The 24724-nt window shown below is 44.7% G+C and overlaps 1 protein-coding gene across 29 annotated transcripts in view; it reads right to left on the minus strand.

Annotated features, from left to right (window-relative positions):
* Nucleotides 1–24724, minus strand: part of MGA (MAX dimerization protein MGA) — a 136123-nt gene that overhangs the window by 91165 nt on the left and 20234 nt on the right. For 13 of the 29 annotated variants that reach the window (XM_059704669.1, XM_059704789.1, XM_059704726.1 and 10 more), the window contains exon 1: nucleotides 7890–8040. The exons of 3 other annotated variants lie outside the window; for them this stretch is intronic. The gene's annotated coding sequence lies outside the window, so the exon portion shown is untranslated. Of the gene's footprint in view, nucleotides 1–7411; nucleotides 7655–7889; nucleotides 9023–24724 lie in introns of those variants that run through there. 13 more of the 29 variants (XM_059704840.1, XM_059704833.1, XM_059704837.1 and 10 more) reach the window with 5 other exon arrangements.

Below are 24724 nucleotides of genomic sequence, written 5' to 3' on the forward strand. Positions count from 1 at the left end.
CCCTCCCTTTCTTTCTTTCTCTCTCTCTCTCTCTCTCTCTCTCTCTCTCTCTCTCTCTCTCTCTCTCTCTCTCTCTCTCCCCCACACACACACTCTCTCTCTCCCACACACACACACACACCTTTCCTCTCTAAAATCAATTTAAAACAACAACAGCGCTAGCTGGTTTGGCTCACTGGATAGAGCGTCAGCCTGCAGACTGAAGGGTCCCAGGTTCGATTCCGGCCAAGGGCATGTACCTTGGTTGCAGGCACATCCCCAGTAGGGGGTGTGCAGGAGGCAGCTGATAGATGCTTCTCTCTCATCGATGTTTCTAACTCTCTATCCCTCTCCCTTCCTTTCTGTAAAAAATCAATAAAATATATTTTTAAAAAAACAAAAAACATTCCTTGGGTGAGGATTTAAACAAAAACACATAGCCCTAGCCAGTTTGGCTCAGTGGATAAAAGTGTCAGCCTGTGGACTGAAAGGTCCTGGGTTCAATTCCGGTCAAGGGCATGTGCCCGGGTTGCGGGCTTGATCCCCAGTAGGGGGCATGCAGGGGCCAATCAATAATTCTCTCTCATCATTGATGTTTCTCTCTCTCCCCCTCTCCTTCCTCTCTGAAATCAATAAAAATATATTTTTAAAAAAACAGCACACAGAATATGTATGTATTTGCTTGACATAGACTGTAAAGACAGAAAAGAAACTAGTAGTGTTAGCTATAACCAGGGAAAACTGAGTGGCTGGGAAAATACATACTGACATGTTCTAGATTTTATATCTTTTGAACATACAACCCATTCCAAAAAACAGACTTAAAAAGCAAATTAGTTAATTCTTAAAAGTTATAACAAAAAACACAACAATATTGTATGGTTCCATTTATACAAAATGTGCAGAATAGGCAAATCTAGAGATAAAAAGTAAATTTGTGATTGCCAGGAAACACAGAGAGAGGGATAATTCAGACAACTGCTAATGGGTATGGCATTATCTGGGGTGGGGAGTGAAAACATTCAGGAACTAGAAACCACTTAAGTGTATCTGTTAAGATGCTGAAATGTATGCTATGTGAATCAAATCTCAATAAAAAGTTGCAAAGAAATCTCAGATTAAATTTAACTGAACTAGTGTGCTAAATTACCTAAATATTCTACAAGAAATAATCACCTCCAATTAGCCTTTGTACAAAAAAGGAAGATGCTACATCATTACTCCTATATAACTGGGTCAGTAATTTTGATTAATCAAATTCAGCCACTATGGGTGATTCTCATTTATGTTTTGTGTTTTTAATCCTCACCCGAGGATATTTCTCCATTGATTTTTAGAGAGAGTTGGAAAGCAGAGGAGAGACAGAAAGAAATATCAATGTGAGAGAAACACATCAATTGTTTGCCTCCTGCACGCCCTGACCAGGGCCCAGGCCAGGGATGAGCCTACAACCAAGGTATCTGACCTTGACTGGAATCAAAGAGGAAACCTTCGCTGCGTCCACTCACCCAAACCGGCTAGGGCTGGGTGCTCCTCATTTTATTTAAAAAGTCTTGCCGAGGCCGGTTTGGCTCAGTGGATGGAGCGTCGGCCTGCGGACTGGAGGGTCCCGGGTTCGATTCCGGTCAAGGGCATGTGCCTGGGTTGCGGGCGCATCCCCAGTGGGGGATGTGCGGGAGGCGGCTGATCGATGTTTCTCTCTCATCGATGTTTCTGGCTCTCTATCTCTCTCCCTTCCTCTCTGTAAAAAATCAATAAAATATATTTAAAAAATAAATAAATAAATAAAAAGTCTAATTTTACCTTTCATCAGACCTACTGACAAGCAATAAAAACATCTGATTTTTATCTCTTCTTACAAGATTGGCCACATCACCCCCCCCAAAAAAAAACCCCTCCAAAACTTAAAATATTCTCTAGCCTAAGGATAATAGACACAAGTATTTTAAAAATCAAGACTTCAGAAAGGTTAGCTATTGATTCCTATTATGGCTAAATATAGAGGTAGAAACCCACTTCCTAATACTAAAGCATAAATACCAGGAAGGGTGAAAAAAGAATGATTCCTCTGATTTAAAGCTTATTTTAAAAGATAAAATTTAGGGTGACTCTTTTCAAAAGCTGCCTCAGGCTTAAGACAAGTAGGTTCATTGGTTTACTAAAACTAAGAAGTTTAGGTAACACCTATCAGATATTCATAAGACTAAGTTTAAACAAAAAAGGTGACTGTAAAAAGAGTAAAGCTTAGAGAACTCACAAAAACTAATACCTCTACAATAGTATATTAACTCATATAATGCAAACTCCTAATGCTATATTTAGTCCACATATTTCAAAGTTTTGTGAGCAATTATGCAAAAATGTTAAATGCACTTAAATATGACTATTGACAAAGAACTATCTGAAAATATGTTTTAGCTATCCCAAACCTATGAGTATCTAAAAGGATTCAGAATGTCTTAAAAATTATCTTCTATAATATAAAAGCTTGGTTTTCAGACAATTCCAGGTAAAACAAGGACAAAGAAATTTTAAACAAGGCTTTAAAAATCACAATCTATGCAATGTCAAAAATTCAACTGACAGAAATCCAGTTTAGTGTTACTAGATTTAGTGCACTGAATTTTATGCTTTTATATATATACTAGGGGCCTGGTGCACGAAATTCGTGCACTGGGTGTGTGTGGGGAGGGGAGTGTCCCTCAGCCCAGCCTGCCCCCTCTCACATACTGGGAGCCCTCAGGCATTGACCCCCATCACCCTCCGATCGCCTGATCGGCCCCTTGCCCAGGCCTGAGGCCTCCGCCAGAGGTGTCAGGCTTGGACAGGGGACCCCCATCTCCCCCCGATCACTGGCTCTGGCCCCTGCCCAGGCCTGAGGCCTCTGGCCCAGGAATCATGCCTGGGCAGGGGACCCCCATCTCCCTCTGATCGCTTGCTCCACCCCCCGCCCAAGCCTGACACCTCTGACCCAGGCTTCAGGCCTGGGCAAGGGGACCATCATATCCCCCCAATCCCCAGCTCAGCCCCCCGCCCAGGCCTGATGCCTCGGCCAGAGGAGTTGACCCTCATCACCCTCTGATCACCAATCACCGGATCGGCCCCTTGCCCAGGCCTGAGGCCTCTGCCAGAGGTGTCAGGCCTGGGCAGGGGAACCCCAGCTCCCCGTGGTTGCAGGCTCCACCCCTGCCCAGACCTAACGCCTCTGGCCTAGGTGTCCGGCCCGGGCAGTGGGGACCCGCAGCTGCAGCAGCCTCGCGATCATGGGCTTCGCTTTAGGCCCAGGCAAGGGACCCCTAGCTCCCGGGACTGCCAGCTTCAACCGTGCCCAGCTCCCATCGCTGGCTCCACCCCTACTTCCTGCTATCACTGGCCAGGGCGGAAAAGGCACCTGATTCTCCAATCATGGCTGGGGGGCAGGGCAAAGGTGGCCCCGGGGCCGCCTTTGCCCTGCCCCCCAGCTCTTAGCTCCCCCCTGGGTTTCCGATCACTGTCAGTGGCAGGGGGCTTCTTCCTGCTTTCCCTTTCGCCTCCCTGCATTGTGCCTACATATGCAAATTAACCGCCATCTTGTTGGCAGTTAACTGCCAATCTTAGTTGGCAGTTAACTGCCAATCATAGTTGGCAGTTAATTTGCATATAGCCCTGATTAGCCAATGAAAAGGGTATCGTCGTACGCCAATTACCATTTTTCTCTTTTATTAGATAAGACATTTCAAAATTCTCCTTTCGCCTAAGCAAAAAAAAAAAATTAAGTGTAAAAATGTCGACCTGTCCTAGTTGAACTCTCTACACAAGAATCTAAGTTAAAATGTGAAAAAGTATACAAAAGAGAAAAAAATTAGAATTTTCAGACTTATGATGTATATAGGGTTTTTTTTAAAGAATCCTCTAGTGAAGTTATTCCATGAGTTTATCAAAATACATAAAACCAAAGACCTACTTTATGACCAAAACAATCTCTATCTCAAATTCTATTCCAAGCAATCTTTAAGCACAGATTCCACTTCACTATAATAATATGACTATTCTTTTGGGATACTACACTGGATTTTCTAATGAAAGGATTATCAATTGGGCATATTCAGCTGTTTCAGACACACAATACCACACTAAAGGCTAAGACAACTTTTTTAAAACATATATTTTTATTAATTTCAGATAGGAAGGGAGAGATAGAAACATCAATGATGAGAGGGAAGCATTGGTTGGCTGCCTCCTGCACGCCCCCTACTGGGGATCGAGCCCGCAACCGGGAATGGAGCCTGAGACCCTTCAGTCCACAGGCCAACGCTCTATCCACTGAGCCAACCCAGCTAGGGCAGGCTAAGACAACTTTAACTAATTCCAAAAACCAATTGTACTTTAGGAAGAGCTAGGCCACTCATGAAGAAATACTCCTTCCAACAAGATTCTAAAATACTCTCATATCTGGCTCTCTAAATGCTTTTAAGGAAGACCATATATATATATAACTCAGGGGTCCTCAAACTTTTTAAACAGGGGGCCAGTTCACTGTCCCTCAGACCGTTGGAGGGCCGGACTATAGTTTAAAAAAAAAACTATGAACAAATTCCTATGCACACTGCACATATCTTATTTTGAAGTAAAAAAACAAAACGGGAACAAATACAATATTTGTATTTGCATGTGGCCCACAGGCCGTAGTTTGAGGACCCCTGATATAACTTAACATTCAAAAATAATCTCGGGCCGAAACCGGTTTGGCTCAGTGGATAGAGCGTCGGCCTGCGGACTGAAAGGTGCCAGGTTCGATTCTGGTCAAGGGCATGTACCTGGGTTGCGGGCACAACTCCAGTAGGAGATGTGCAGTAGGCGGCTGATCGATGTTTCTCTCCCATCGATGTTTCTAACTCTCTATCTCTCTCCCTTCCTCTCTGTAAAAAATCAATAAAATATATTTTTTAAAAAATAAATAAATAATCTCGGGTCCTGGCTGGTTTGGCTCAGTGAACAGAGCGCCCGCCTGAAGGGTCCAGGGTTCGATTCCTGTCAAGGGCACATGCCCTGGGTTGGCTCAATCCTGAGCAGGAGACAGCTGGTCAATGATTCTCTCTCATCATTTATGTTTCTCTCTCTCACTCCCGCTCCCTTCCTCTCTGAAATCAATAAAAACATGTTTTTTAAAAAAATAATCTCAGTTCAGCTTTTCAAAAGCAAACTTTTCATCTGCATAAAGTAATTATCTGAGGAATGTTTAATCATAGATGAGAAATACGTAAGTAACATTCTGAAAATGTCTTAGGAGAGAGAGACAAACAGTAGCTTTCACAAAGAATGTTTTGAGATAAGTTCCATAAATAAACTTAAAATTTCAGAGTCCCTATTCTAAATGTCTTTTCACCAATGACCCCTTTTGTAGGTGTTTTAACTACTAAAGCGGTGACCCTCATACAACTTACAAAACACACTAGTTATTTTACTAGATAATTACCTAACTTAATAATTCACGTACTGAACACACAAAAAAAATCAATCAAAATTCCAAACCAATACCATTACTTTTAAAACAAAAAATATTCAAAAAGTTATTCTGAAATGTTTCCAAGGTTGCTAAAAAATAACCATAACCTTTCATACAACAAATGCATTACTGTACTGTAGGCACCAAGATGTTAGTTTGTTCCTTAATATGATCATTCACAAGAGTATGGTTAAGGTAAATTACATTTCTGAAACTCAAATTTTAAGAGAATAGGTTGACTCAAATTTCAGTATTTACCAATATACAATAGGCCCAGAAATTTTAAAAGGCTTAAAAGTATATATTTTAAGTATAAAAACAATCAGAAAATATAGCAAAGACAGTAAAATATTCAACTACCGGTTCTTAATTGTCATTAGATTAATTTTTAAAATTAAATAAATGGTACTTGTCTATTAGTCAGCACTTATTCCCAACCAGTCAATACCATGGGCATTTTCTTTTATCACCATCACCATCCTAATAAGGTAAATTTCAAAATACTATCTCTAATGCTTTAGGTTTTAAGGCACAGAATCACTTCTGCCTAAAATAGTACGCTCGATCTTCTCTCCCCAGATACCATTCGTTGGAAATATTATTCCTATGAATGGTCCCTTTAACTACAACTTGGGGTTAGCAAGTTCTCAGGTCCCTAGCAATTGCATTAAGAATTTGAAGAACTTTTATGGCAGAAATGGACAGTAACCAAAGAGCCACCCTTCCTTGGAGTAGTAAGTATGGCAAGGTACCCAGGGCACTGAATTCCCTCAATTCCTAAGCATGCGTTTTCTGTTAAGTGAACCCAACCCACTCAACCGTAGGATAGAAAAACAACACAACACTTCGGAGGCAAGAAACACTAATGCTGATCCCATACCCTTGGGAACAGAAAGGCTCAGGCCAGTGCCGAGGAGATGCAGTCGCCGACGACTATTAATTGCCCACAATCACCGCTTTTCAACTGCAGAGGCCTTATCCACTGAGCCAAGAACCACGTGAAAATAAGCTGCAAGGAAAGCTCTTCCGGGGAAGAGCAGTCCCGACAGATCACGTGCCATCCGCCGGAACCACGGATCACTCCGGGGGACCCAGTCACACTCTGTAACCCTGAACCCAGTACCCGTCTCTCCAAGCCAGCCCTTCCCAGCAGCCATCACGTAGCCTCCAGGCACTTTCCCTACAATATAGCCACAACGACGTGTCCAAAATGTAAAGGCAGAGCAGGAAAAGTCTGCTAGGAACCCCGCCGCAGAAGCCTGTGGAGCTTTACAACACGCACGGGCGGCGCGCAAATTATCTTGATCCTCGTGTCTGCTACGGCGACGTGAACACTGGGGGAGTGGTTTTCCCCTAAAACGATGGTACTTGGGTTACTGCCATCAATAATCCATCCTTTTAGACCTCCTTCAGCGTTCCCTGCTAACACCCTTGCCAGGAGGAGGCATCCCCGGGGTTCCAAAGGCAAAGCAAAAATCTTCACCAGCAAGACACTACCACTTGCTACTCTCAACCCGATTTGAAAGATCCCTAACTTCATAATCTTGGCACACAGATTCCTCAACTTTGGTTACTAGTGCTTCAGAGGGGTTTATACCCCTGACCCACCTATCACTAAGAGCAGAGACCTATTTGACAATTTAACAGAAGCGGGAACCCTCATGAAAAGAGAACTAGCCCAGGCTGCTCCACAGAGAGAAAAAGAAAATAAACACCTGCTCTTCCCACCTGTTTCCCCCGCCCTCATTTCTGCACTTTCGAACCACCGGTCCTTTGTTTACCAAGTCCCGACTCTTATACAGCTCACTTCCTCGCCCTCCTCTTTTATTAAATTCGCGGTCCTGCCTCAAACAATTTACTCGAAAATTACATGGTAGCAAGAGATGTGTACGGGTGTCAAAATGCCGCACACAGCTCCTTAAGAAAAGCGACGTCAGCACCGTTTACCTCGGAGTTTTGGAACCCTGAGACCTGGGCTCTAAAGTGCAAAGCGCAGCAGCAGAGCTCTCGACTTAAAGCCAAGCGCCCGAATGGAAGTCGTCACGCGGATCGTAGCATGCGGTGCGACACCCCACGCACGCGAGCGCAGGACCGCGCCAAGGGCGCTTCTCACCCCGCCCGCCTCGTGGCCGCTCTGTTTGGCGTCGATGCTCCTAGTCAGTTTGCTGCGCGACGCGGAAGTAAGGCCGGGGGCGCGCGCGAGGTGACATGCGCAGCCTCGCTGGGGGCATGGGGGGGGGGGGGGAGACCAAAGGCGCGCGCCAAAGACGGCCCAGCGCAAGGCCGGGCCCGGCCGCGGCGTGCGAAGATCGCTCAGCGGAACGTCTCTCACGCCGCTCAAATACACAAGAGCTTCAAACTCTCAAAAAACTCCAATCGGGCCAGTACTGCAGCGACACCCCCCCTGCCCAGGCCCGAGAGTTACCGTGCGGGGCGTGGCCGGCCTCACCCGGAGTCCTTCACATCCCGCTGGGGGCGGGTTATTTTGTTCCGTTTGCACACCGTGTGTCCGCTCCAGCTGAAGAGCCTGCGCGCGCACGGGACGTCCACGTCACCGCGCAGGCGCTCCTACCCGCTCGGAGACCGCCGCGCAAGCGCAAAAGGAGGCGCAAGCAGCACCTCCCTCGCCCCTCCCCCAACACCAGGAGGCCAAATGGCCCCGTAGCAGCGACAAGACCCTTGGGACCCGCCCCTGGAGCTAAAGCCGCTGCCTTTCCGGGTTCCAGCAACTGAGATCAGCCTACTGAAGCTTCCAGAATGAAGAAAGGCGAGGCAGGAGAGAGGCACCCCAATTCCCTCAGCCTCGCACACGAAGCCTTCGTGAAAACCGTGAAAACTTTGCTTGCGGGCTTTCTCAAATCGTGCCTTCCACCGGTTCCCTAGGGCTCCTCGCCGGCTCCGCCCCTACCGCGCCCAGCTCCACCCACAAGGGTATCCACAGTCCCCAGGGCTTCGTGAGCCCGTCAAATGAGTCGGAGATCTTCCTCCCCAATGTTCTGTGGGCTTGGATGGCGCCAAAACTTCGGCAAATCTTGAAGAAAAGACCTTGAGAAACAAGTGGTCGAGTTTGCAACATCAACGACGGAAGAACACTAGGAAAGTAGGGAGGAAAACGAAAACCTCAATGCCAAATGAGAAGGGAAGAAGAGTTGGCACTAACTTACCTGGTTAAATTAGCTCCTCACCTGTTAAAACAGTAAAACTTGGAAACGAGAATTTTGCACAATAGAGCATTATCTGAACTTTAATGCCTTGATCCTGTGTTTTCAATTCTTGTTTGTTCAAGCTATTTAAGCCATGAAGTGCAAAGAAAAAAATTACCGAATATCTGTATCAGAAAATTGCTGAACTAAGTTAATCGACAGTATTTCTCCCCAAAATTATATTTTTTCTTCCCTATTCCTAACCAGCTGCTCTTTCCTCTGTACTGCTAACACTACAGTAAAAAAGTAAAGAGAAAAGAGGCAAAATAATAGTAGTATGAGAGCAGATATGTGGTCCATGTTTCCAAACTTTTCTTTTACTCTCAGATGAATTAGCAAGTACTGAGAACCTTCATGCTAGATGACTAAATACAAAGTTCTATGAAGAAGGAGAATGAGGAGGTTGAAAGAAAGGAGCCAAGAGGAGGAGGCTTATCCAACAAGACTGATCTGAGCTAGACTCCAGGCATATTAGTAAGAGTCTTCTTTTTCTTCGTTCTTCTCTTCAGAGGTATGCCATGGGAAGAAATTGTGATGAAATTAGTATACTAGAAAATGTATGAGCTAAAGTTTACAGACTTCTGAAGTTGCTCTGAAAAACCCCATTCAGGCACTCTCAAGAGCACTGCAAGTAAAACAAATGATTAATGCCCAAAATCTTAGGCAAAACTGAGTTTTTTGACACCCTCCTCTTCCCTGACCCCAAAAATCCCTTTCCTGTAAACTGCCTTGTCAGAATTTCCACCTCAGCTCATCCAAGAATGCCTTACTTTCAAGTGTCTAAGATTTCCTCATACAAAATTTCCATTTTCTGGGGCAGAAATAAAATCTGTGTTGACTAAGCATTAAAGCATCTGATCATAAGGTGTAAATGACTGATAACTGCTTAACAACCATTGCCTAGTGGTAACTGGATCCCAACACAAGTTAACACAAATAGTATCTCTAATTGGGAAATCTGGGAGGACACCTTAGTGGGGAAGGAGAGTGGAGATTTTCTTTTGCTACTCTTTCCCTATACTAGGCAAACACAGAATGAAATGCCAGATATTTTTTAAAAAACACCACCAGATTTTCAAGATTCACCACTGGATCTCCCGGCAGGAGAGGTACACTTTGATTCAAAGTGGGGCCTGCCTAACCTATATAAAGGTCTAGAGATGTATTATCAAGAATCTGAGAACTCTGGCTGGGTGAGTTGGTTGGAGTGGTCATCCTATACACCAAGAAGGGCTGTGGGTTCCATCACAGTCAGGAACATACAGGAGGCAACCAATCAATGTTTCTCTCTTACATTGATATTCCCACCAACAAGACAAACTATATTCCCTGTCTCTCTCCCACCCCCCACCCCCAAACTCACACACACACACCGTTCCTTTCGCTCTAAAAAAAATAAGTAAAAATAAGCACATATCCTTGAGTGAGGATTAAAAAGAAAATAATCTGACAGCCTATTAACTGTTTTTATATAGATAATCTAAAAATAATACTGCAACATCATTTCAGTGGCCCAGTTTTGGTTTGACATCAAGCTAGTACCAAGTAACCACTTCTCTTTTGTTTGCTTTTTCAAGTAACCTCTTAAACAGTTACATTTAACTTTTTTTTTTTAATCTTCACCTGGGGATATTTTTCCATTGATTTTTTTAGAAAGAGTGGGAGAGAGAGAGAAAGACAGAGAGAAACATCGATGTGAGAAGCACATCAATTGGTTGCCTCCTGCAGGAGCCCTGACCAGGGCCCCGGTGGGGAGGAGCCTGCAACCAAGGTGCATGCCCTTGACCAGAATTGAACCCTGGACCCTTTGGTCCGCAGGCTGATGCTCTATCCACTGAGCCAAACCAGCTAGGGCAAGCAGTTACATTTAACTTTTAATGCAATATTTCTCAAACTGGGGTCCTTGGTTGTATTTTTTTTGCTCTGTAATAACTTCTCCCTTTAAAAGGCATCATTATATAACCCAAGTTTTAAAAATGCCAAGCTAACTGCTAGAATTGAAGCTCCTGAATTTTACCTTGCTGTTAGAATTCTCTCAAGTTATCATAGCTTACCTTGTTCATCCAGCCTAACCCAAAAATCCTTTCCTTGGTTTTCCTGGTTAAACTTACAAAGAGATTTAACTAAATATTGGGGGGGGGGGGGGATGGAGACAGAGAATGCCTGGAATATAAGCAATCTGGCTTAGAAAGTACACAATTTTGATCCAAGATTGCTCTATAAGCACATTTTTCCTATTCAACAAATATTTGAGTGCCTTGTATATGCTGATTATAGAGGAAAGACTGGCACCTCATGCACTATTCAGATGTCTATATTAGAACCCAAAGAGTTGGCACAGCTTAACAAAATTCACCAAGACAAACTATATTCCTTATCCAATCTATTCAGATCCCCCCCTTCTCAGTTCAGATTTCTACTGAAACATACCTCTCTTAAATAACTAGAAAAGACATGACCTCACTCTTCAAATGAGACCATTGCCACATCTAAAAACCCCTGGGTTATGGTCCTGTTTACAGTATCTTAGTTCAATACAATAAGATCACTCGTAAAATAAGAACTACATATAGCCGAAACCGGTTTGGCTCAGTGGATAGAGCGTCGGCCTGCGGACTGAAGGGTCCTAGGTTCGATTCCGGTCAAGGGCATGTACCTGGGTTGCGGGCACATCCCCAGTGGGAGATGTGCAGGAGGCAGCTGATCGATGTTTCTCTCTTATAGATGTTTCTAACTCTTTATCTCTCTCCCTTCCTCTCTGTAAAAAATCAATAAAATATATTTTTTTAAAAAAGAGAACTACATATAGACTGGGTTACAAAAAAGACTTCCTTCCGCTCTCTCTGAAAAGCAATGGGGAAAAAAACATATCCTCAGGTAAGGATTTTAAAAACTCGCACTCCATTGTTGCCTACCATTTAGTGCTGCACCAACTCATGTCAAGAGGCAAAGTATGATTTGCTCCAATCTAAACCTTGGACTAAGGAATTTAAAGCAACAAGAGTCCTAACCTCAAAGAGCTAATAATCTACCCAATGAAGAGCTGTAAAAAGTTTCTAAATCAGATAGTAATGCTATTAAAAGCATATTTTACAAAATGTGTTAAGGGGAGGATTAAAAATAGGATAGATGTGATGGAATGTAATCAATAGTCATTAAGAAACACCATTCCGCCCCAGCCGGCTTGGCTCAGTGGATACAGCATCAGCCTGCAGACTGAAGGGTCCCGGGTTCGATTCCTGGTCAAGGGCACATGCCCAGGTCGCGGGCTCAATCCCCAGCAGGGGGCATGCAGGAGGCAGCCAATCCATGATTCTCTCTCATCATGGATGTTTCTCTCTCTCTCTCTCTCCCTTTCCCTTCCTCTGTCTAAAATCAATAAATATATTTTTAAAAAAGAAAGAAAAGAAGCACAATTCCCTCTTGCTGCCCCATAACTCAGGTCTGCACAATCATGTTCCTTACCCTTTGCCTAAGATCTTCCCAGATGCCTCAAACCTACTTCCAATTCACCCTTCATGCCTAAGCTTAAATGTAACTTCTTCAAGAAAGTTTCCTTAAACCCCAACATCAAATAAGGTCTCCCTGTTAAATGCTCTCATAGTACCCTGTATTTCTTTATTTAAATAATTACACAACTGTAATTATTTTTAAAACTATGTGTTAATGAATGTCTTTCCCACTAGACCAGCCATGGGCAAACTACGGCCCGCGGGCCGGATCCAGCCCGTTTGAAATGAATAAAACTAAAAAAAAAAAAAAAAGACCGTACCCTTTTATGTAATGATGTTTACTTTGAATTTATATTAGTTCACACAAACACTCCATCCATGTTTTTGTTCCGGCCCTCCGGTCCAGTTTAAGAACCCATTGTGGCCCTCGAGTCAAAAAGTTTGCCCACCCCTGCACTAGACTGTTAGCTCCACTCTATTCCAGGGCCTAGCACAATACCTAGAATAGAGCAGACACATGATATTTGTTGAACAAATGAATATGAAACCAGATTCCAGTTTTCCAGGCATATCCAAATATCAAATATTTATTTAATGTACAACAATTTGGGATTTGGAAAACAGATTCATAATACATTTAACTATCCTCATGTTATACATAAGCATATAAGCATCCTGCTTTGACCAACATTTTCCAAAGGGGGGCAGTCATAATTAGGAAAAACTAGTACCACTGGATTCTTATCCCAAATTATTTCTCCTTGGAGGACTGTGTAAATATTATTGACAGGGCAGATGCTTGCAAATATAATTTTCTAGGAAAGTCTAATTACTTATTGACAGTCTTTGGCCTCAATGACTTTTGCCTGAAAAATCAACAAAGGCAGCCCTGGATGGTGCTAGCAGTGATGGCGAACCTTTTGAGCTCTGCGTGTCAGCATTTTGAAAAACCCTAACTTAACTCTGGTGCCGTGTCACATACAGAAATTTTTTTATATTTGCAACCATAGTAAAACGAAGATTTATATTTTTGATATTTACTTTATATATTTAAACGCCATTTAACAAAGAAAAATCAACCAAAAAAATGAGTTCGCGTGTCACCTCTGACACACGTGTCATAGGTTCGCCATCACTGTGCTAGAGCGTCAGCCCATGCACTGAAGGGTCACAGGTCCAATTCCTGGTCAAGGGCACAACCAATTGGTGTGTCTCTCTCCATCTCTCTCTCTCTCTCCCTCTCTCCCTCCCTCTCTGTGCCCCACCCACCCTCCCCTTCCACTCTCTCTGAAAAGCAATGAAAAAAATATCTCATGTGAGAATTAACAACAACAAAGAAAGGCAAACAGATTCTTTGTGTTGAAAAAAAGTTATGATTCTATATTACCATCTGGTAATAAAAACAACAATTTTGTAATGGAAACTGCCATTTTATTACAAGAAAAAATTACTAAATACTATCTTCAAAATGAAAGGACATTTTAATAACAGTGAATTTGTTTTACTAAAATCTAAAGGGAAAATGTCATAAATCAGTAAGTTCAGAAAGCTAGTTCTGGAAGGATTACAAAGTTAAAATAATAGGTCTAAAAGAAACAAAGTTTTCAATGTACTACTAAGCCACTCGGAGAAAAATCTCATTCTGTAACTAAGCCTAGAGATGCACAGAGATTTAAAACACTAAGCCTAGAGATGCACAGAGATTTAAAACACACGAGGCCCTAGCTCAGTGGTTCTCAACCTTCCTAATGCCACGATCCTTTAATATAGTTCCTCATGTTGTGGTGACCCCCAACCGTAACATTATTTTCATTGCTATTTCATAACTGTAGTTTTGCTACTGTTATGAATCGTAATGTAAATATCTGATATGCAGGATGTATTTTCATTGTTACAAATTGAACATAATTAAAGCATAGTGATTCATCACAAAAACAATATGTAATTATATATGTGTTTTCCGATGGTCTTAGGCGACCCCTGTGAAAGGGTTGTTCGACCCCCAAAGGGGTCTCGACCCACAGGTTGAGAACCACTGCCCTAGCTGGTTTGGCTCAGTGGATAGAGCGTCGGCCTGTGGACTAAAGAGTCCCAGGTTCTGCCGAGACCGGTTTGGCTCAGTGGATAGAGCGTCGGCCTGCGGACTGAAGGGTCCCAGGTTCGATTCTGGTCAAGGGCATGTACCTGGGTTGCGGGCATATCCCCAGTAGGAGATGTGCAGGAGGCAGCTGATCGATGTTTCTCTCTCATCAATGTTTCTAACTCTCTGTCTCTCTCCCTTCCTCTCTGTAAAAAATCAATAAAATATATTTTAAAAAAAAATAAAGAGTCCCAGGTTCGATTCCAGTCAAGGGCACATGCCTGGGTGCAGGCTCGATCCCCAGGAGGCAGTGTTCAGGAAGCTTCCCATCGATGATTCTTTCTCATTATTGATGTTTCTCTCTCCCTCTCACTTCCTCTCTGAAATCAATAAAAACATATTTAAAAATAATAAAAAATAAAACACACATGAGAACATAGGAAAAAAAACCACAAACTGTGGGGTACATAGTGGCTCATGGTGGCAAAGGAAGAGGCAGGTCAAGCTACACTTAACTTAAACTGGGCATTAGGCATATCAGACATAACGAAAAATCTGAAGTGGGGGGGCTTGTTTTATCAGAAAAGTAAACTTAATAGTATTTTAAATATGGCTGAAAAATAAGCACTGTAAAAGGATTTTATAACCTTTACTAAAAGTTAGCTGTGATCTAACCACTGGAGGGCAGGGAGCACCTGTTAAAGGATGAGGAAAAGCTATATTGAAATAGAGAATGTAAAGATTATTCAAGCAACTTGAATGTAGTGCCTTATCCAAATTATCTACATATCCTATTTAATAAAAGCCCAGACCGAAGGGCGTAACGACCAGAATGACCAATTGACCAGACGCTCAAGGCAGGAGCTGCTCCCTGGTGGTGAGTGCTCGGCACTCCCACATTGGTAGCAGCCGCTCAGAGGGCAGGCGGGTCCACAGCCCCTGGGCTGACCGGGATGAGCAGTGCTTGCACAGCAGGCTGATCCTTGCAGGCCGCCCCCCACCAGTGCACGAATCACAGCACTAAAAGATGGTGGTTACTAAGCACCGTCCTTGTGACCGGCAAAGGCTGCATACTCTCCACAGAAATCTCAGATAATCCCAGGACCCACCTCACAGGGTTGATCTAAGGGTTTCTATTCATAGCTTTCAGAATGGAATGAGATTATCGGCTTTTAAGTACAGTGGGGTCTTGACTTATGAGTGTCCCGACTAACGAATTTTTCAAAATACGAGCCATCTCTTGGCCGATTTTTTTTTTAAATAATTTTACTTCTTGAAGTATTACAAAGAGTATTACATATGTCTCCTTTTTTCCCCCCCTTGACATTCCCCCGGCCCCTACCCCCTAATGTCTTGTGTCCATTGGTTATTCTTATATGCATGCATATAAGTCCTTCGGTTGATCTCTTAACCCCTCCCCCCCCCCAAACCCTCCCCAGGCTTCCCACTGTAGTTTGACAGTCTGTTCAATGCTCCTCTGCCTCTGCCTCTGCATCTACCCCTGTTCATCAGTCTATACTGGTTGGTCCCCATTATCTGTCCCAACCTCACTGGAGCCGTCCCAACCTCACCGGGGCCGTCCCGACCTCACCGGGGCTGTTTCAACCTCATCAGGGCCATCCCGTCCTCACCGGGGCCCTCTCGGCATCACAGGGCTGTTTCAACCTCACCGGGGCCTTTTAAACCTCTCCGGTTGGCCGATTTTGCTTTGAGTTCCGAGCTAAAATTCGGGTTACGAGCCAGCTTCAGATACCCCACCGCTAGTTGGCGCAGCGAACATCACAGTGAACGCCACAACATCAGCCCAGTATCACGTGTCTCACTCGTTCACAATTGATTTGACATATGAGTAATTTGAGTTACGAGCTCTGTCACGGAACGAATTAAACTCTTGAGTCAAGGCTCCACTGTAGTTGAGGGAAAACACTGCTCCTTTTTCATTCTCTTCCTCCCGCCTTCTTGCAAGAAAAGGAACAACTGGCTCCCAAGGCCCTGCCCTGAGTGCTGTGCCGAGACCGGCCCTTGGCTCCAAGTGAGTCTGCCTTCCAATGGCCTTTACACCTAATGCCACTGCCTGAGCATCTTACTCAACCCGTATCACTGACTGAGTACCCACCATGTCCCAGGTGATGCCCGGGTGCTCGCAGAGCAGCAGGGAGCCAGCTGCCCTGTCCTGCGGAGTGTGCGTTCCGCCAGGAGAGGACTGGGGTGAGGGGAGGAAACAGCCTCGGACAGACCAGACGTGAGGTGCAGCCATTAAGAGGACACGGGCATCATGAAAACATGGGAATGAAGCCACATAGGGACTCTGGGAGGGAGGGGCAAAGGGAGGCTCGCTGAGGGAAACTGGACTGATGGAGGAGAGCCAGGCAGACGCCTGGAGAGGGGCATTGGGCAGAGAGGACAGCCCACAGAGGGGCAGCAGGGCGAGCAAGAGGCCGAGTGGAAGGGGGTCAAGGCTGGTTCAGGGGGCACATCCTGCACGGATCCAGGGCCCATGAGAACCTGGCATCCACTGAGTACAGGCGGAGGCACCAGGGCTGTAGGTGAGGACCCGCTGGCTTCTGTGTCAGGAGCAGACTGAGGGGGAAGAGAAAGCAGGGAGATAGCAGGAGGCCACAGCACCCTCCCAGAGGGTGATGTGGAGACAGTGGAAATTGTGACAGCAGAGTTGGCGGCTGTGGGGTGTACTGGTGGAAAGCCAGAGCGTGAGGAACGATGTGGGGGGTGTGGGTGGGGGGAGGAGGCCCCATGCTCTGCTAGGCCCCTGGGAAGGCAGGGTCTCCAGCAGCTGCTGGCAGGGGGCCGTCCGTTTTGAGGATCTGACTGTAAAACCCAGACCTTAATTTGAGCTCCACACGAGGTACGTGGATGTTCATGACCAGCCTCCCACCCTGAGGTCCAGGAGGCGCGTCATTCCTGGCTGGCGGCTCTAATCCCTGCACGCTCCCCCCTTCCCCCAAGCTCTCTTCAGTGATGACAAGTACTTATTGGAAACGAGCAAATGGTTTTATTTTGGGTACAAAAAACAACAAAACAGAATTTACAGTATTATGGAAAGCAAACATTGAAAACTAGGAAAATGAAGCCCCTTGTGGACACACAGATCAGTTGTGACCGGAACCGGGTCACGCGTGACACAAAAGGGCTCAAGGTCCAATGCAAAGGGGGCTTGCCCAGGTGGTCCGACTCCAATCCCCAACTCCAGTTTCCAGGACAAAGAGGATCCCATACCACAGAACAGTGGAGACCAGCCCCAAGTTCCATGGCCCAAGGCAATGCTTACAGAGCTTCTGGAGAAAGAAACACGCCTGCAACGCTGGGACAGGGCAATCAGCATCCAGATCACTGCCTGTAACTCCCACCCGGGGTCTGTGGTGCTCCCAGCTCTGCCCCTCCCTCCCCTTCCCACATCCCCTTCCCAGGTGAACCACAGATGGCCCTTCCCATTGTCCACCCTCCTCAGCTCCGATGGCAGGTAGGGAGGGTGGGGGGTCATGTGGGAAATCTGAGGGCCTCCAGGAAGTGCCACTTGAAGAGCCAGAGACAGTGTCTGTCCACCTGCCCCCCTGAATGCACCCATTAACACAGGCCTTATGAGTGCATGTTTAGAACCGGTACCCCTCCCTCCCTTAGACTCTGCCACTGCCTAACTTGGCTGTTTTGGGCAAGTTGACCTCTGGAGTGTTCATTCTCTCCCCTTTAAAATAAGAACAAGAGGAGAGAAACCAAGATGGCAGCATAGGTAAACACCGGAAATTGCTGCCTCACACAACCACTTCAAAAATACAACTAAAGATAAAACAGACATCATCCAGAACGACAGGAAGGCTGGCTGAGTGGAAATTCTACAACTAGAAGGAAAGAGAAAAGCACACTGAGACTCAGAGAAGGTGCGGTGTGGAAGTAAAGTGCAGAGGTACGGAGGCACACGTGGAAAGGGCTAGTGGCTGAGGACACGGTTGTCTTTTTCAATCAGGAGAGAGTCACAAGCTCCTGACTGCTCTGAACTCCAGTTCCGGGCGAGTCTCTGAGGGGACCCACGCTCATACAGGGAGAGGCTAGATCAGGGGTGGGCAAACTTTTATACTCGAGGGCCACAATGGGTTCTTAAACTGGACCGGAGGGCCGGAACAAAAGCATGGATGGAGTGTTTGTGTGAACTAATATAAATTCAAAGTAAACATCATTACATAAAAGGGTACGGTCTTTTTTTTCAATAGTTTTATTCATTTCAAATGGGCCGGATCCGGCCCGCGGGCCGTAGTTTGCCCACGGCTGGGCTAGACTGTCTGGCATCGGTCGGACCTCGAGGGCAGCTTTCTCTCAGAGGTGCTTGCAGCGATTACCTGGACACTGAGACTCGGGGCCTATTAGGGAAGGACTGACGATCAGCCATAGCTGTTTGCTACGCCCTATAGATCCCCTGGGACCTCGCCCCACCCAAGCTGTGCACAGAGGCTTTTGCATATGAAAGGCCTGGGCCTTTGCAATCTGAAAATTACCTAACCAACTGCAGCTGGCCAAAGGCCCCACAGCAGCTTGCATTCCTTCACAGCTGAGCTCCTGCTGGGTAGCCTCAGAAAGAGGCTAAATTAGCATCTCCTTAGAGATCCAAGAGCCAGTGTACCCAGTGGTCAGAGTGGGACCATCCAGATTACAACTCCTCAGATCCATAAGGGACACACTCAGGGGGCAGACTCAGTGAGCACCAAGCCCCACTGAAGCAAGTCTTGCCCCAGAAGGGTGTCTCCAGCTCAGAAGTTCTCCCACTGCAGACACAGCTGATTCTCACAGCCAATTGACCTGGAGGTCAATCCCTCCCAGTGATACCTACAAGAATCAAGGCTTAACTACAACAAGACTGTGCACAAAGCCCACAAGGGGGTGCACCAAGAGTGTCCACCTCAGGTAATTGGGGAGGCTGAGCCACTGGGCCCTATAGGACACCTAGCACACAAAGCCACTCTATCAACACAGGGAAGCATAAAAAATGTGGAGACAAAGAAACAGGTTATAAATGACAGAAATGGAGGAAAGCAAACTACTGGATATAGAGTTCAAAACCACACTTTTAAGGTTTTTCAAGAATTTTCTAGAAACTGCCGATAAACTTAGTGAGACACTCAAGAAATCTACTGAGACTGCCAATAAATTTAATGAGATCCTCAATAAGTCTACTGAGACCCTCAAGGTTGTGAAAAAGAACCAACTAGAAATTAAGCATACACTGACCACTCCCATTTCAGAGAGGCCATTAAACCTTCCCCAAATGAAGATATCAGTGCTGGCACCAGGCCAAGCCTTTGCTTGAGGTCTCAAAGCCCCAGCACATAGGGGCTCTTTAAGAACTTGCAAAGGGGACTGGAAAACCGCATATCTGGGAGACAAAGAGGGTAAAAAGGTATAAATACAAGAAACTTCCTGTGTGACTTCGCCCAGAATTCAAGAGACATTTTTCTCTGGGCCCACGCATAATAATAAATGTAACTCCATCTCTCTAAGCATTGCTTGGTCTTCTCCGTCTTCTTTAACATTATTACAGCTTCCAGATCATAAGCATCCTCCTTTATGGCCCCACCTTCAAGATGTATCTTCTTATCACTAGCATCTTCTGATCCCTTATCTGTACCCTCTCATTCACTGAAGACCTAGAAGCCTACTTCAATCTTCTCTCCTATCACAATCCTGAGAAATTTCAATGGCCATCAAATTACTGTATATTAGAATTCATAGTTCCAAAGATTTTTTTTTAGCTCACCTGTATTTTAGGCACCTCTTCTTCAGTTCTTTATTTTGGATCTTGTCATCATTTAAAACTGCTCCCCCTTGGCCTGGCTAGGTACCTCAGCTGATTAGAGTGTCGTCCAGAAACACTAACATTGCAGGTTAGATCCCCAGTCAGGGTACATACAAGAATCAACCAATGAATGCATAAATAAGTGGAACAACAAATAGATGTTTCTCTCTCCTTGTTTTTCTCTCTCTCAAATCAATTTTAAAAAAGAAAGAAACTACTTCTGCTTGATTAATAGTTCAGAAAAATCTTATTCTGACCATACTTACTCTATGGCTTTATAGAAACTTCCTGTCCCTCAAATCTTCTGATTCCCCCTAATCCAGATACTATGGTTGGACATCTAAATCTCTTAGCAGCAACTACAGATTTGTACCCCTTTATCTGAACCTGACCACAAAACAATAGCCCCAGGTGAATACTGGTTCTTAGAACTGAGCTACTATAGAGAAAAAACACACTAGCCGTAACCGGTTTGGCTCAGTGGATAGAGCGTTGGCCTGCGGACTGAAGGGTCCCAGGTTCGATTCCGGTCAAGGGCATGTACCTTGGTTGCAGGCACATCCCCAGTAGGAGGTGTGCAGCAGGCAGCTGATCGATGTTTCTCTCTCATCGATGTTTCTAACTATCTCTCTCCCTTCCTCTCTGTAAAAAATCAATAAAATATATTTTTTTAAAAAAACACTAGATATACTGATAGCACTATAAAGTCTCCAACCTTAGTCCTTTCAAATAAACTTGATAAATTCCTCTCTTCCATTCACCTCAACAACTCTTTCAATCATTTTCTCAAGTCCCCTAGTCATCCCCTGCCCAGGTCCTTTACTTCAATCAACCACTCCTTACCTATTTCTATTTCGGTCCTAGAAAATTAGGTGTCCCTCCTCCTGTTCAAAGCCAGGCCATCCACCTGCACCCTTTACCCACATAGTGATTCCCAACTCCTTTCTACCTCCTTCAACACCTTGTTCTATCAGCCATACCATATCAACCTTTCCTTTCCTGTTGGTACCTTCCCCCTCAGCACATATACAAAGTCAGATTTTATCCTAAAAAGAAAGTCCTTCCTGGCTCCCAACCAGTCTCTTCTTTCTCTTCTCAGCAAACCTTCTCAAAAAGAAGTTATTCTCCCAAGGGGGGGGGGGGGGGGGGAAGATAGGGAAGTTATTCTCTTTGTCCCTCCTTCCCTCTCTCCCTCTCTTCCTTCCCCCTCTTTCCCCTTCTCATTTTCTTTTTGTATTTCTCCTCTCACTCCCCATTTCCTTCCTCTATCCTCCTCTTCTTTCCTTCCTTTTTCACTTGCCATTTACTCTTTCACCAGCTATAAAGGGGATTCCACCCTTAACCTCCTACTGAAAACTGCTCTTAAGGTCACCATGACTACTCAATCATCAAATCAAATGAAAATTTTTCCTGTCTTTCTTTTTCTATACCAAGATACACTGTTTTGACACTGTTACTGTATTTGACAGTTAATGTCTCCCTCTGAAAAGTTTCTACTCATTAACATATTGGCCAGCACATAATAGACACTCAAATATACAGGGTGAGACAAAGTAGGTTTACAGTTGTTCATGTGGAAAAATGAACCACACTGGCCAGGGCTATATGAGGCTATTTACTACTAGAAAAGTGGTGTTTCATAGTAGTTGAGAAATAATTTCAAAATTATATTGGAACAATTTTTTTTCATGTAACAAGATATCTTTATTTCTACTAACTTGTAAGAGAAATTTAACATTTTCTTTCTTTTTCATTTACTCCATTTATTTTTATTTTTTATTTTTTTAAAATTCTTTTTTTTAATATATTTTATTGAATTTTCAGAGAGGAAGAGAGAGGGATAGAGAGTTAGAAACATCAATGAGAGAGAAACATCGATCAGCTGCCTCTTGCACACCCCCTACTGGGGATGTGCCCGCAACCAAGGCACATGCTCTTGACCGGAATTGAACCTGGGACCCTTCAGTCCGCAGGCCGACGCTCTATCCACTGAGCCAAACCGGTGGGCAACCACATGATTTTCTATAGTCATCCTCAGCACCCAGAAATTGTAAACAGAAACCCAGGAGTTATGATAAGAGCAAATTAATGGAAATGCTGAAGGAATTTAGAGTTCTAAGAAAAGCACAATGCAGACCTATTTTTTTACTCCATACCATGTGACAGATTTCCTACACATGATAAAAACTATGACTATGTGTAATGAGGTCACATCTATACTAATAATAGAGGAATATGCAAATTAGCCAGGACGCTGTAACATCGCGACTGAACAGCAGGGACCTGAGGCTGCATGGCATCTGGCTGGGGCAAGGGACTTCAGGCCACGCCCCCTGCCTGGCAGGGCTTGATGGAAACCTCAGGCCACCCCCCTCGCCCTGCAGGCTTGATGGGGAAAACTGGCTGCACCCCTTGCTCGGCGGGGCTTGATGGGGGACCCCAGGCTGCACCCCCCGGCCCTGGCGCCGGACAAGGAGACCTCAGGCCGCACCCCCAACCGGTGGGGCTTGACAGGGACCTCAGGCCATGCCCCTCACCTGGCAGGGCTTGACGGGGGTGGGGCCAGCCGGGTCTGGGTCTCTTGTGTTTTTGAAGCGTGCGCGGGTGGTGCACGAGGACTTGACTCTAGGTCCCATGGCACGTCCCAGACTCTGACAGAAAGGAGATTTTCATATACATTTTACTAATTTTCTTTCATCTCTGACACGTCTATTATAGAGAAAGGGCAAACAGCAATATTAAAATATTTCCTCTAATTAATTCCCTTGTAATGTGCACGAATTTCATGCACTGAGCCACTAGTATATAAATATCATAGAAAAGAGCTAATGAATCCAAGGAGTTCATAAACAAAACTGAAGCCTAGTTTTTCAAAACTTATGAGAAGTGAACTAGCAAAAGACACATATGAGAACGCAGAATACCTGCTGTCTTGTGCCAAATTTAAAACACTGAAAATTCACTTTACTTTGTTCTAGGCAGATTTCTTCCCACACATTTTCCCTTAATTATTCCTACCATCACAATTTTCAATTATTTCAGGTGCTAATGTCAGCAGCAGTACTTATTAAAACATTCCTGACCTGTAAAGAAACCTTTTTAGAAACTAGATAAAGACTCAGAGACTTAAGACTACCAAACATTATGGTCCTAAAACACCAAAAGCCTCTGCAACTTCTTGCTGTTTGGAGCATTTTGACTTAGTAAGTTTTATGTACTCTATACAAAGTAAACAGCTTTCTCAAACACTGACTAAGAGCAATAGGCTACAGATATGTGTAGCATTTTAAATTTCTAAGGCATTTTAACATACACTTATTTCATTTTTAACTCACATCAAGTCTATGAAACAAGCAAGGTAAGCATTAATATTCTTTTACAGCATAAGTCACATAGCTAAAAGTGTCCATCAGGCACAATCACCTCCAAATTTTCTATTTCTCCTACTCCTATGTCCTCAGCCATTCTTGCCTCCTTCCTATTCGTCTTAAAGAAAGGAGTATCTCACCTTTCTAAAATTAATCCCCACCCAGACTCTTAAGCCTAGAACCCTCAACCTCCTATAAAACCTTCAATTAACTATTTTTCCCACCCACAATATCTCCCTTTCCTCTAACTACATCTCCTTATTCTGCCGGGAGCCGGTCCATCCTTGCTGTTTCAAGGGACCTGGCATATATGGCATACTGTTCTTAATATGTTTGCTCACCTTCTTGGCACTATGTGTTTTAACCAAGGTCACCTCTCTGAGAAAGGTTGTTTCCCCAGGTAGGGATTTTCTCCTGAAGTTAGGGAGGGAATAAAACCCCTTAACTAAGTGCCAGGCGGGTAATTAATCACTTTAACTACAAACAATCATGCTTAAGCTACATAATCTTTACTCCCTGGAATGGAGATAAGAAACGCCCTAACCTTTGGAATAGAGATTGATAGGATTGGAATCAACTGGTATAAATACAGATGTAACAAGACAACAGGACACAGAACCTAGACACAGAACCTACACAGAACCTAGAGACAGAAGAACTTCGCTGGAGAGAACATGGCAAAAGATCCTGGACAGAAACTGGAGACAGAACCTAGAGACAGAACCTAGCGAGAGAACATGGCAAAAGATCCTGGACAGAAACTGGCCACAGAACCTAGAGACAGAACCTAGCGAGAGAACATGGCAAAAGATCCTGGACAGAAACTGGCCACAGAACCTAGAGACAGAACCTAGTGAGAGAACCTGGCTGAAGAACCTAGAGACAGAACCTGGCTACAGAACCTGGATAGAACATGGCAAGAGAACCTGACTAGAACCTGGTGACTGAACCTGGCAAAAGATCCTGGACAGGACCTGGCTACAGAACTTGGTTGGAGAACCTAGCCAGAACCTGGCTGAAGAACCTGGCTACAGAATCTGGTGACCGAACCTGGCTGGGGAACCTGGGGAACCTGGCTGGAGAACCTAGCAAGAGAACATGGACACAGAACCTGGCTGGAGATCCTAACCAGAACTTCGCTGGAGATCCTGGACAGAACTTGGCTGGAGATCCTGGATAGAACCTGGCAGGAGAACCTCTCTATGCTGATCAACAGAACCTGGCTGGAGACCCCAACTATGCTGATCAACTGAACGCTGCCTCCGTGTCATTCCTTCTTCGCTGACTCCGTCCACACCTTTGGGGACCCCTGGACCTGCTGGGGTCAGACCCCAACATTATTCTATAAATATGTTCA

The sequence above is a fragment of the Myotis daubentonii genome, chromosome 1 (assembly GCF_963259705.1).
Source record: "Myotis daubentonii chromosome 1, mMyoDau2.1, whole genome shotgun sequence".
NCBI classification, from domain to species: domain Eukaryota; kingdom Metazoa; phylum Chordata; class Mammalia; order Chiroptera; family Vespertilionidae; genus Myotis; species Myotis daubentonii.